This window comes from Corapipo altera, unplaced genomic scaffold, assembly GCF_003945725.1.
Source record: "Corapipo altera isolate COAL_440 unplaced genomic scaffold, ASM394572v1 23b, whole genome shotgun sequence".
NCBI classification, from domain to species: Eukaryota; Metazoa; Chordata; class Aves; order Passeriformes; family Pipridae; genus Corapipo; species Corapipo altera.
This window is the reverse complement of record NW_020884885.1, coordinates 3388434-3402337: the sequence shown is the minus strand read 5'-3', so window position 1 is coordinate 3402337 and position 13904 is coordinate 3388434. Positions and strand designations below refer to the sequence as shown.

At 43.0% G+C, this 13904-nt stretch overlaps 1 protein-coding gene across 8 annotated transcripts in view; it reads right to left on the bottom strand.

Annotated features, from left to right (window-relative positions):
- The window catches only part of TMEM229B (transmembrane protein 229B), a 34453-nt gene that overhangs the window by 19074 nt on the left and 1475 nt on the right, over nt 1–13904 (bottom strand). For 2 of the 8 annotated variants that reach the window (XM_027642174.1, XM_027642169.1), the window contains exon 2: nt 3522–3691. The exons of 1 other annotated variant lie outside the window; for it this stretch is intronic. The gene's annotated coding sequence lies outside the window, so the exon portion shown is untranslated. Of the gene's footprint in view, nt 1–1305; nt 1390–1717; nt 1769–3521; nt 3692–3790; nt 8238–8316; nt 11712–13526; nt 13632–13838; nt 13894–13904 lie in introns of those variants that run through there. 5 more of the 8 variants (XM_027642173.1, XM_027642170.1, XM_027642172.1 and 2 more) reach the window with 5 other exon arrangements.

Below are 13904 nucleotides of genomic sequence, written 5' to 3'. Positions count from 1 at the left end.
AGCAGGAAGTACACTTCTGCAAGTTTCACTAGGCAGTACCCTGATCAGTTAGCATGCCCTGAAAGAGTTAGGTGTACATTTCCTGATCAGTGCTTGTGTGAAATCAGTGTAGGTGCAGAGTCACAGGCATCAGTGTTCTGGGATGTGTGTGAAAGTATGAGAGAGAAAGCAAAGGACAAAGGTCAACGTATCACTGCCTGGTGCAGCAAGAACTGTGGTATCAATATAGTTTGATGCATTGTTTCAGATAAAGAAGAAATAAGCTGAGCTTCTGAACATGCACATATTCAGATAACATAGCAAACATAACAAATCATGAAGATGCAGTTGCATTTTCAGCCACTGCCGTGTTTGATGTATATTTACATTTCCCTGAACACTCATAGCCTTCAAGTGTGACTGCAGTGAGGGCAAAGCTCAGCCATACAAAAGCTTCCACAGCTACATCACTATGGAAACCACAAATCCATTGCCTACTCTGTCTACTTCTTTCACTGATTAAAAACAAAATAAAAATGTATACTTCCAGTTTATCACCTTCTTACTTTGGTCAAGACCACAGGATGACAAACACGTTTTACCTGCTTCAGAGGCAAGCCTTTCGTCCTTGACAGCCCTCTTTGTGAAACCTACGCAACCTTGAAACCCAGCTCAGCAGTCTTCCCCCTGGATGCTTTCACCACTTCTTTCAGTGAGGCACTTCAAATGCAGTCTGGGATTTTATCTTAGCCTCCACACCTTCCCTCACCTTCTGGACTACTCCAAAGGTGACTCACTCTAGGGCAAATCCATCTAGCTGACATAATGAGAAGCTGAAAACTGTTCTGAACACAAGTTACAGTGTCTTATTTTGACTAGCTACATTTCCTTCCTTTCCACAAAGCTCTTTAAGAACATTTGAAGTGCTCTCAAAATGGAGTAGGGCACATTACAAGACAGCTGTAAATGCAAGGGTTACATTTTTCCTTTAAGAAGCCCATCCTTTCTACAGCTGTTGCTAGTTACAGGTAGCTTTTCCTGCACTAAAAATCTGAACACCTCTCAGCAAAAGCCTAATAGCCAAGAGCAACTCTAAAAGCTGTAGAAGGAAAATAAAAAAAAAATGCTCAAAAATCTGCAGTATGGCATGCATGGTACAGCTTGGGTATGTGAAGTGGCTGAAGGAATATTCATACCAATCACTAGGAAGGAAAAAGCAAAAAATACTTAAAACTCCTCTGTATCTAAGTATGTGCATTTTATGCTGAAGAACAGCCTCTGAACAAACCATCAGCAACACCTTCTCTCACAGTGGGCACCTCTTACCTGAGCTCAGAGCAGTTCATGGAAGAGTTAGAGGAGAATTTACTCCCTGCAGCTTCATAAGTCCTCAGTGCCTCTCACATTCAGCTGCCAATTGACAACCATTACACAGAAAAATGCCCACTAGTGAATGAGTTGAGAAAAACTAAGTGTTTCACATGTTCCCAAACAGACATAAAAATACACTCCTCTCCACTGCATGGACAGAAAAATCCTGCCTGTGCTCAGGGAACTTTTAGCAGAGGACACTTTGGTTTCTCAGCAAGACAGAGCTAGGAACAAAGTGACATAGTATAAGTTCACTTAGAAAACCCAAAGCAATACTACACAAAAGATGCAGCCCTCCTACCTCCCTTTTGCATCATGGGCCAGAGCAGGTAGGGCTTTCATCTTGGTCCTAACTCATTGCCCTCACCTCACAGACAATCCCAGGCTGGCATTACCAGATGCATCCCAGATTCACTGGTGTTACAAGAATTCCTACCAACAGCCCATGGGATGCTCAAAGGTTACTTCTATGTTCTCAATATGTCACAATGCCCAAGCCAGTTTCATCAAGCACAAGCTGAACGGAGTGGTGATCACAGTCTGCAGGGTCACGCCCCCATGACTTTGGCAGCAGATCTGTCTGCAACTCCAGCAGACAGCATCCTGAACAGCCTGAGTAGATGGAACATACAGGAGGCATTGGAGGAATGAATAATTCATAGTCTTGTTCTGCTGCCAATGGATCTATGTTTTCTATGTGCCCATATGGCACTCTGTTTTTTGTTATAACAGTAATAGGAGACTTCTGCACTTTCTTTGATGGTTCCTGAGGGCAGGCAAGAAGCAGCATTTGCTCTACTCACAGCATTAGTACCATACAGCAGAGCGCTTGCCAGACACAGCTTTCTTCAGAAATACTCATGACTGCATCACTGACAAAACTACTGGACTCATACAAGGCTCAGTTCATCACCAGCAGCCTTCTCGGGAAGCTGCTGACACTTGCTTTGTCATAACTTTGCAGCACTGGTCTGGACTTTACTGCTCAACAGATGACACTTGATGAACAACTGAAGCCCTGTATTCAGCTGCACAATGGGCAGCAAAATCACAGCTGGAGCTCGAGGCAGCAGCTGACCCTGCTTATCCACACCATTAGCACTGCCACAATTAAGTCTGCTGCTTTCCTTCAGCAGCTGACTGGGTCTCCTTCCCAGTCTCAGAGAGGGACAGGGGTCTATCAGCAAGAATACCCACAACAGTGGAACAACAGTATACCCCAACACAGCATCTCTTGGGCACTACCACAAGAGAGGGTAATGAGACACTCCAGACAGGACAGGCTGAGGGAGGAAGGTGCTACATGTATCTGAATTTTATACATGTAGCACCTATATATTCAAAGTGAGTTCCCAGTTAAAGTACTGTGCACAACCTATCCATGAAATCTTATCTACAATAGGGAAAACAATACTGTAGCCTGAACCTTTGCATGCTGTATCAGAGCATGATTAACATCCTGCGAGGGCACCACACCACATACTGCAGACACACAGAGCGTGCAAAAAAATGCTGCAGGGTCTGGAGATTGTTGTTCTGGTCCCACAATGTCCAGCTCATCTACCAGAATCAATATCAAGTTTTCTCATCCTTTCAATTTGATAGCATTTTACATGCAGTCTGTGCAAATGTAACAGACTGCCACAGCACTCAAGAGAGCGGCAAGATGAGGCTAAAAAGATTAGTAGAGTAACACACTGGTGAATCAGGTGCAGAGACTGCACTGCTTGTTAGGGCCAGGAATAGATTCCTCATCATCCGACTCACACCTGTGCTTTTACAGGAGAGAACAACCCTCCTCGGTTCTTTACCTACTGCTCTGATTTAGCTCAGAGATACTGTTCTACTGTCCTGATTGTTTTAACTGCCTAAGGCTAACAGAGTGTGAGGTTTTAAAGAGACAATAACACTGAAAAGTTTGGCAGTATAAACTACAAGCAATCAGAATGATGTGACTCAAAGTAAACAGAAAACAAGGGTGATGTATGCAAATGGAGATTTTACACCTCCAGAAAACAACCTGTAGTCCAAACCAAAGGAAATAACTTCACAGTCTACATACTTAAATTTCAAAGTCTCATCTACAATGCAGTCAGCTCTGTACTCAGAGAACTGCTCTGTTCTTCTGGTCTACAAGTGCAGTCCAATTAGTTTTACCCTCCAGACCTTACCTTTTCCAGGGACAGATCCTGGAGCTCTCCCACTTTTTCGTCAGCTCCTAGTTCACAGCATCCACAGGTAGACTAGGTTGCCTTCGGCAAGTCGAAGGTGTTTCAGACGCCAGTCGCTTTCAGACCAGGTGTATGTGACCAACAGCTGATACACCAACCAGACAGCCTTCCTAAACCAAAGAAGTACAGTTTAATCTTAACATAGCACCATGCAAAAGAGGCTTTAAACACTGAAAGAGCTATGGGTGCGGATAGCTTAGCTCCAGTACACTGGGCCCTGGAAGACCTGACTTCTTCAGAGCCTGTAGACGAGCACCTGTACCAGCCCCTTGCCCAGGGCAGCTCCCTGACAGCTGCCTCTCCTCTGGTGAGGCTGAGCCTTTCTACTCTTCACTTCAGCCACAGCAAACACATGGAGCAACTTCACTGGAGCCAGTGACCGAAGTTTCACTGCTACCCCATGTCAGCCAGGGTCTCAGTTAACCCTTGAAGGGTCTGTCAGAAATTACTTTATCTCTATTTTCCCAGCCAATCCCTCAATTTTTTAAGTAAGCCTCACTGTTTACTCCTTTTCACCCCCATCCTTTCTCTCCTAACTTCGCCTCCCTAAAATCCAAGTACTTGTCTATACCTAGCATTTTTCTGGATTAATTGCATACGAAGAAGTTAAAGCAAGGACACTCATGTCAGACTGTGTAACAAATGAGCTCTTCACACTATCTTACTGAATCTCAGAGGTTTTGAGCACCAAAGTCCAAGAGGAATTCAAGAGAAATGTTTTCTTAAAAAAAAAAAAAAAACCAACAAAACAAAAACCACACCTACACTGTTTTTACTTACATGACACTGTACTACAAAAACACTCCAATTAAAAATGCAGATTAAATAACTAATCCTCCCAAAAAAACCTTCCCACCAAGATTAACAGAGCAATGAATAGCATAAAACCACTAATTAAATCAATGTAACATGGGTATTATAGAGACACATTTAGCACCTTCTGTCTATCCACCAAGGCTTGCATCTACTTTGGAGTCTCTCTTATCATGAGAATTAGTTTCTACTTCAACAGCTAGGTATTTGTATATCAGACTGGGAAAGAACTTGTTTGTTATCTAGCTTTGGTATAAATTACTGTCATTTTGATGTTCCTAAAAATTATTTGCATGTTACCTATTTTCATTATACGCATTTTGTCACCATTGGATATAGGTTTCTACTGAACTCTTTATCAGACACATGCAAACAAAATTTTTAAAAGCATTTGCCTAGAATCACAAGAACACTGAGAATGTTTTTTACATAGCCAGATATACGTGTATATAATTTGATATGTAAAGGACTGAGGAACAAACTCATACAAAATAACCAATTGCAACACACTCCCAACTCCTTCAACAAGAAATGTGAACATTACAAAAGGTTTCAGGCCAATCTAACATTAGGACAATGCAGTTCCACTCAATTCACCCCTTTCCCTGGCATGGGCACTCAGGCCATTCATGGGGCTTCACCTGGAACCAGATCAAAGAACTCATCAGCCATCTGAATGCTACACCCATGCTACCCTAATGCCTGTTAGTTCTCAGCTGTATCACCTCCCAGATCTGGCTCACAGCACACCACTTAGCAGCAAGAAGTTCCTCTTTCACAAAATACTTCATTTCTATGAACTCCAAGTATTGATAAACTACACTTTTAGCCACACATGTATCTGCACTTGAAAGAAAATACTCATTGAAGAAAATCTCCATTAGCAAAGACTATGTCATAATACACATGAGCAGAGCAGTAGAGCTGAAGAGAAAGGTTCAGCCTTAAAGCTCACATGATTAATACAAAGCTTAAGGTGTTCAGAAAAGGGGATTTGTTTTTCCTTTTGTACATAAATGAACTTTCTGTGTAAAAATACTAATTATTAAAAATGTGTAATGTTTATCGTAGAGGGAAAAAACAAACAAACCCCCAACAATGGCAGTGTGACCATTCAATTACCTATATAAAAATAGTTAAAACCTAAAACCTCAGGCTTCCCAAAACTTGCCCATGTTCTGACTGTTCCTCTGACATAGACACCAACATTCCTCGTGTCAGCAGGCTGGGGACTGCACATGAGCATAATTTAGCAGTAGTGCTCATCAAATGAGAATACAAAGAACAAACAAACAAAAAGGAAAGCAAATTCCTGACTGGAAATTGGTTAGTAGTGCATCCCTTCAACTGTCTATTTTAGTATTTACACTTCTTCATTATTTCCACAGGGCTCTAAAAAGAAAGCTCGGATCCACGCACCTATCCAGCAAAAAACTGTCCAACAAAGAAACCAAGTCACAACATTGCTCCATGACTTATCTGGGATTCTTCGGGGGAAAAAGTGCCAAACTTGGAAATAGAAAGTGAGCATGTGTCTTCTAAGAAACTCGCCCTGCTCTGGCAGGACTTGCACAGAGGGTGATGCAGATTTCCCTTTCAAATGAAGTCCCACCATGTCTTTTGGTGAGGCCTTTTGAACCTGTTCCTACACTGGATTGAACTACCTCAGAGGGACACCTGGGGCATGCACTGCTACACAGTCCCCCCCCTCTTGAAATGAAAATGTCTTTTGTTCCTTCTGGAACAACAACAACAAAATAATTGAAAAACCAACTCTGGAAAGCAAAAACTTGCAGTTACTCAAGGAAAACAAGTGATTTCCAAGGTTATGTGCATCCTTTCCCAGATATATCCAGGTGGGTCCCCTATCTCTACTCCAAACTTCTGTCAAAGCCCTGAGAAGCACATTAGACCTCCAGAGGTTCAGATTTCTTTTAAAAGCCATGCCACCACCCAGTAGTTGAAGAGGCTTAGGCAGATGCATGGCATCCCCATACAACTACAGTATCTGCAAATGCTTCTGTGGCTATTTACTGCCAAAAGCAAAAACACATTTAAAATAACTGCAAAGAGTCTTTATTTTTTGTTGCTATCTTGCAACCTGTTTAAAAAAAAATTAAAATCAGGTTTCAAACAAACACACAATCCAATTCCCTCATGCTGCTAGATCTGTCTGACATTATTAGTCTCACTTTTTTTTTCCTCTGTGTACACTCATCCCTGCTTATGTTTCTTTCATTCTGCTCCTGCTAAGGCAATCAAAATGAACCAGTTGGGTTTACATTCATGTTTTCATGCATTACCATGGCTCTCAACATTTTTGGGCCAATGGGCCACTCCGAACATTTTAAGACTTCTCACAGCTTGCCATGTATTCCTGCCCTCTACCTATTAACATCAATCTCTTGTGCATTTTCTTATTTTTCATGGTCCCAAGAATGAGCTATGGGACGGGATGGTAATTTACTCATATTTATTCACATACCTTTCATTATCTTTAGGAGCTCATCTAACTTGTTGTTGTTGATTTCAGGTTCTGTGAATACCTTTCTATAAAACTGGTGTCAAATCTGATCTTGCAATATGGCAGGTTAAGCAGGAGATGTGTTAAAAAGGAGCAACTCTTACAAAACTCCACCTACACTTTCTTTATGAAGAAGTAGAGAGCACATGTTACATCATGAAAGCACACTCATTGGCTTTTTGGTAATTGAAGGCAGGGTACTGTTGCCTGGCAACTTATCTGATTACCATTTTTCCAAGTATCACATGCACACTTAGATATGTTGCATAATAATGTCTCACTTTTATGCAGCCTAACCCAATGGGAAAAAAAAGGGGAGAAAAAAGCTACCAAAATTAATTCCTTGAGTCTATTTTCTGGAAAAAAAAAAAAAAAAAAAAAGAAAGTACAAGACTGTACCTCAAAAACAAGTTGAAACATTAGTATTCCTGATTTTTATTCTGCCTTTTTCTGGCTTGCTGAATGTGCTTATACAAGCATTTTATATCTACTTGTCTTCAAAATGACACTAATAATACCAGCCTCACACAGTGAAAATTTATTAAGAATAGAGAGATTCTCAAATGAAAGATGCAGTGGAAGTGCTGGTGTTAGCACTTACAGCTTTTTAATATCCCAAATGTTGCTAAGCCCTGGTCCAAAGCATAGCAAATTTTCATCATTGTCATGCCATTGTCCAGTCCTTGTTTCTCAAACAAGGATCTCAAACCAAGAAAACTACATTTTTCGCATCAGAATGGGACAATTTCCCACCTTCTGTGTTTGATATATAGCTGGGAAAAGAAAAAAAGAAAACAAAAACCTACTCCCACCACCCCACACAAAGGCAGCATATCCCAACTTGAAGTTGGAATACTAAGCATTATCGCAGCTCTTGGAGTTTGTACCATAAAAATCAGAGGGAAATCAGAAAATGTGCATGCATGACCTTTTTAGAAATCAACATGCTCTAGTTACTGATCTGATCTTTGAAAACTAATTACACTCTAACTAATCTATGAAAAAGTAAGCGTCTAATTGCCCTTCTGGTGAGCAGTAATGCTTTATAATAAAAACACTAAAGTGAGGCATTGCTTCTAAAAGGCTCTCATTATATAACAGGAGGACTTAGATTCTAGAAGTAAACCTTTTGTAAATCCACAGGTTATATGGCATATAATATAACATAATGAACTGCCTTCTTTATATATGCACCTGAGTGTTCCATTGCATAGAATGGAAAGTGCTTAGCTGCTCAGGGTGCTCTTAAATACCATGCTAACCTCTGTCAGCTCAAGTGGCTGAGGCTGATGTTTTGGAAACTCAATATCTCATCTCCATGGTAAAGTATTAAGAGGCAAAGGAAAACCAAAAGCAACAATAGCCAAGCTCAACATTGCTGAAGAATCATTACATTACCTTCACAGCAGCTCCTGTCTTCATAGTAGACATTCGGGCATTTTTATAAACTGTGCCCTACATCCTGCAGCTCTTGGGCAAGTCCACTTCCAATTAAAAGATTAATTGTGAGATCTGCCTTGGAAAGAACTGCTGGATCAAAATAAACCAAATCACATGGTATGTATCATGCCACTAGGGGAAACTGTACACATCTTGAAAACACCAGAAATGACAAAAAGAAATAACTCTTTCTCTAGAACTTACTGGAAAGCATCCTTACCATAAACCTCTGCTGATAAAAAACACAAAGAAAATACGTGGGTCAAAGTGTGTTAGGCAAGTGTCCCGGCTTTCCTATGTTGGTTAGCAGGAGAGGAAACAGCCAAATATACCACTATCATCAGGCACACTCTGCCACAAGCAGAGACAAACAATTTCACCGAGAGCTCTGAATAGGCACAGCCACAGCCAAGACTTAGCCCAGACTAGGCTGCTGGAGCCAAATGAGTTTGGCTCCACCAGCATATGCATGTATTCACAATGAAAAAAATCAAAACAGACTCCCCATCCCCAGAAGGCACTTGGCAGTACACACAGCACTATGCCACAGCTACCCATACTAAAGACAGAGCTTCCCCCTTCAGAAGTACTTCATCATCCTCATGCTCCCAGCAGAATCAGAGAAAACAGGACAGAAAGGTACTCCAGAGAAATTTTTCATACAGGCTACCTTCAGTATATGGCACACCTGAGAGCAAAGATCCAGCAAGGAAGGAGTCAAACAGCAGCTTCACCAGGCTATGATATAAACACTTACCTAGTGACTACTAATGCTTGGATCTTATGCAATGAAAGCAAGACAGCAGCATTTGTGGTAGGGAAGATTCCCTCAGTCATTTAATCCAGCTTTGACAGAAGCATGTGAGGGCGGGGGAGTTTTGAAATAAGGTTGTAGTGAACTCTTGTGCACTGACACCAATAAAAATCCAGGGTAACATAAAAAGAAAGGGTAACATAAAACACTTCCCTCTTTTATGCAATCATTAGACACTTGTGACATAGTAACTGATAGGTAAGCTCATTCAGATATGCCTACAAACCAGCCTCTAAAGCAGTCTAGCTGCCTCCAAGGATGTGTTAAAGAGCAGCATGTACCTGCAAAGTCTTACACTCATTTTAGCTGGACTGTGAGGTGCATAGACTCTGGCTCACACTAGACATTATTGGGTGTATCATTTACAACCAGGAATGTAGGGCTCTGACTAACCAGAAAGAGAGCATTGTTCCAAATTGGCACAGATGTTGGTAATCTGTTCCTGCAGAGCCAAAGCCTTTGCCCAGTCTGGCTTGCTTTCAAGACTTCTTGTAGTCGCCTGCACAACCGCCCTACCTAGGAGCTCAGGAACCACCTGCATACTCCTGCCTCACGTATCATCACAGAAATGTGAGAAGCAGACCAGTTTATTTCTGACGTACAAGGCTAACCAGCCCTCTGCTCCCCCACCCAGTCTATACCTGAGCCTGTAGAGCTAAGGGCAAGCAACACAGTCAGGTGATAAAGTCATCAGAGAATACTAAAACACATACAGGAAGCAGATCTGGGAAGCAAAAAGGGATCATTTACAAACCTGTACCAAGCAAGCCACAAGCAGGTAATACCTTCTGTGCTGGAAAACATTAGCTAACTAGATGATCAAACTTCTTTCAAAAGAAGCAAGGAAATATGCCATACTTCACCTTTCACCTTAAGTAAATTTTGTTTTGAATCAGAACTCCCACTTGTATTGTTCAACTTCACCTCTTTCACCCCAGGAACAACCCAGGAACACTGTTGGACACTGCTTCATTTGCAGCTATACAGGTACACACAGAACAGAAGGGACCACACACAAGTTTGCTCAGGTGCCATTTCCCCATCTGCAGGACATGGCTCTGACATCTGAAAGCTTAGCAAGGTACTGCAACTGCTATGGAGGTAGGCAGTGCTTCTCACAAAAGGAAGGTGAGGAGTGGGAATAAAGGCTTTTCCTGCCTCCTGTTGGCAAACAATTTCTCTAAGTAATTGACCCATTTTCTACAGAATAAAAAGCTCTAAGGAATGAAGCACTGCTGCCCTTTAATTAGCCACATCATTACCTCTCCTCTTACCATGTAATAGCAGGCTGCTTGAGACTGAAAAAAGAAACAAAACAAAACAACAAAACTTAATTCTGTTTTCTTAAACATGGCATTTGTTGAAGACAGAGGTACAATTTGCAACAATAACATCTCCCATTATTTCTATGATTTCATCATCAGAACAAAAAGGTCTCCTCTATGCCACCATTCTTTAAGCCTCCCCAATACATTAAGCTTCTCCTTTTTAGAAGCTTTTTCAGGATGCTTTCCAATCATCTTCCATGAGGAAAAACTTCTATTCACTGTCAGTTTAAGAACAGAAAGGACTCCTTTGCCTAAAACCTAGTCAAACCTCCTGCATATCATTTTATTAAAATTTCATGCAGTTTCTTGCAACACAGCTCAGCAACTTGGATAAGGACAGAAGTCCTTTAGTCTAAGGAGATTAGATCTGCATACCACGAACAAAGAGCACAAAAAACCACATCACAGCTATGGTGGCATCACAGCTATGGTGGCAAGTCTAAAACTGGCAAAGGACTGTTCAAATGAGTGTCACACAGATGACCTTTAGTGACTGATCCCATGCTGCAAAGAGAAAACCTACAAAGCCTGGCCCCAGACTCTGCAACAGCTACAGTTCTGAGGGTACAAACAAAACGTGAAGATAGCAAAAAGCTGGGGGTCTTCCCCCGACTCAGGAAGAGTGCACAGTCTCCTCTCCCTCTCCCCCACTTTCCCCTCAGACGTCCTTCTTCCTGGTATGCTTAGTCCCCGGTTTCAGTTCATTTCTAATGCTTTGGGGGAAGGCAAAAATTAAATTAATCTGGCTGATTACACGATGAGAAGAAACACCCTTCCTGGACATAATGCAGTGCCTGCCAGCAGCCCTGAAACACCTAATCTCCTGAGGACAGTCATTGTCTTAACCAAGTGGTCAGGCATTAGAAGCACATTTATGATGCTGGAAAACAACTCCTCTCCCCAGCTCTTGATGTGTGGGAATAAACGGATTTACGAATTACAAGGCCAAAGGGATCCCTACATCTTCACTCCTTATGACTTCTCCAAGATGCTGAATTAAAGCATAGATTGTAAAAAGATATCTTAATTTAAAGGCTCCACTGCTATTGAGTTCATCACCTTACCCAAAAACCTCTGCCTGTCACACTCAAAGTCAGAAGCCTGCATCTCCCTTCAAGGTTAAATTTGCCTTTCACTGTTTGGCATCACATCTCATTATGACATTGTCAGTGAAACTGCAGAGTCCCCACTACCAAGTATTACTTCCATATGGATGCCCTCAACCCACATACTCTTGTTTTAGACCCTCTTGACCATTTCGTAAACTGCCACGGGATCTTGCCACAAGAATGCCAAGGCTTGAACTCTTCAAGGAAGCAGCTTGTTTTCTTCCTGCACCATCAGCCTGCAGCAGAGTGGGAACAGCAATACCGACCAAGTCTATGGATGTGTTGCCAGAGCCTCAGCAAGAAGTTATTCAGTCACACAAGCAGTAGTACCTCAATATCTGCTTGTCCCTCCATTTCCTTTCCACTAGACTATGCTACCCCCCCTTTTCAATACGCCTGTGATCAGAGGATCTCAGGATGTTTCACAGACATTGAATAAGCTGCTTGTTAACAGTTCAGCTGATCTTTGTTTAGGAAGCTGCTATAGCTACTAGTTAAACCAAATTATTTGAAGTTAACTCTTGTCTTTCAATTTGACATCTACCTGTGAAATGCCTGTACCTCAGTGTCCCCTTCTACAAACTGGGAGACACCCATGTTCTTCAGTGGGGCCTCAACACAGAACTAAAAAATTTTCAGATATATGCACAAAGAGCATTTATTTCTCAGGGAGAAAATATCTACTTTCATATTAAGTGAACAATCTTAATTATCCACAGTAGCAAGCTGCTGTCACCTAACACAGAAAAATTAACATTCCTGCATGGAAGAGGTCATACCTTCTAACAGGGCCTAGGCACTGGGATTCAGGAAGGACCTTCAGGACTTGTCACAGGCATCAGAGTACCTTACAGACTTTCTACAGTTTTCCTCAGTGTTGGCTGGAAGTGGCTACAGGCATTAAGGATTCCATGTCAGTAAGTCTTCCTTTTCTCTTTCCTAATAATTTATGGTAGTTTTTGTTTCCATGACTTCCTATTTACCACCAAACGGCAGCTAGCCCCATCTCTAACTGATACTGTACATATATTATTATTGCATTTGTGTTCCTGGAAACCCCAGAATGGAGCTCTTTGGGCAATCTATTCTTGCAAATCCCCAACGCACAAACTCTGTCAGTCACAGAGCTGTTACCACCTTGCCTGCAAAAAAAATCAGCTCCTGCAGGGACTGCTTTTTTGCAGAATTAAGAGGGAAACAGGACAAACCTGTCAAACAAACAATGCCAGAGAACAATATGAAGTACTTCACGTAACAGAGTTTTACTGCATCTGCTGTGTAATTAGGAGGCTTAACAAGTTTGTACATCCCCAGTAGTTTTGGACCAGCAATGCAAAACGCTCTCTAGGAAGTCCCAGTGTAATGCTCCAGCTCAAGATGAGTGAGACAGAGCAGCCTCCCAGGATCCCTGCTCCTAAGCATCCTAGAGACAATTTTCAAAACCCCAGTGTAAATGGCGGACAGGAGAAATCAAATTTTCCATTTTGCCAAAATTCAGCTATTCTGAATATTTTTCCATACCAAAAACTGAATAACAGTGAACATCCTGAGATTAAATTTTTAAAAAAGGAAAAACTCTTCATTTTTTAGCTGATTGTATTATCTGTATCCCTGATCTCTGGGCTTTACACACAAGAGTCATTCACAAGGTTGCTGGTAAGTCACTGAACGGACCCCACCTCCCAGTTTTGCTCTGCAAATGCTGGGCTGCCTCAGAACTATTTCGCCTTTCCTGGAATAAAGTTTTGCTGCAATCAATACAAAAAGATGTTTCAAGACATTCCTTTTGTCAAAAAAGCCACTTTCCAGTGAAAAGCACCTTCGATTTCAACAACCCTTCCACCCTGCTCCCCCAGAGCCCCGAGAACTTCGCAGCCGGGGCCGGGGGCTCCCAAGCAAAACCCCCGCGACACGCACCGCGCCCCCGCCCCGAGGGGCTGCGCGGGCGGCAGGGCCCGGCCTGCGGGAGCGGTGCCGCTCCCCGAGAGGGGGCGACACCGCGATGCCCGGTGGCCCCGCGGGGCCCGCCGGCGGCGGGGAGGCCGGTGCTTCTCCGCCCGCCTTTGTCTCGCTCCGGCCGGCGCCTGCCCGGCGGGGGCGGCACGGCCCTGCCGCCGCCAGAAACCGAAACCAACGGCGCCGAGCGCCATCCCCGCCCTCCGCCCCGGGCAGCGCATCCCCCGCGCCGCTCGGCTTGCGGGGAGGCCGCCGCGGGCCCCGCGCACCCACCGGCGGGGCGGCCGTGAGGTCAGCGGCGACCGCGGGCAGCTGCCGGTGCCGCCGCTCGGCCCCCCC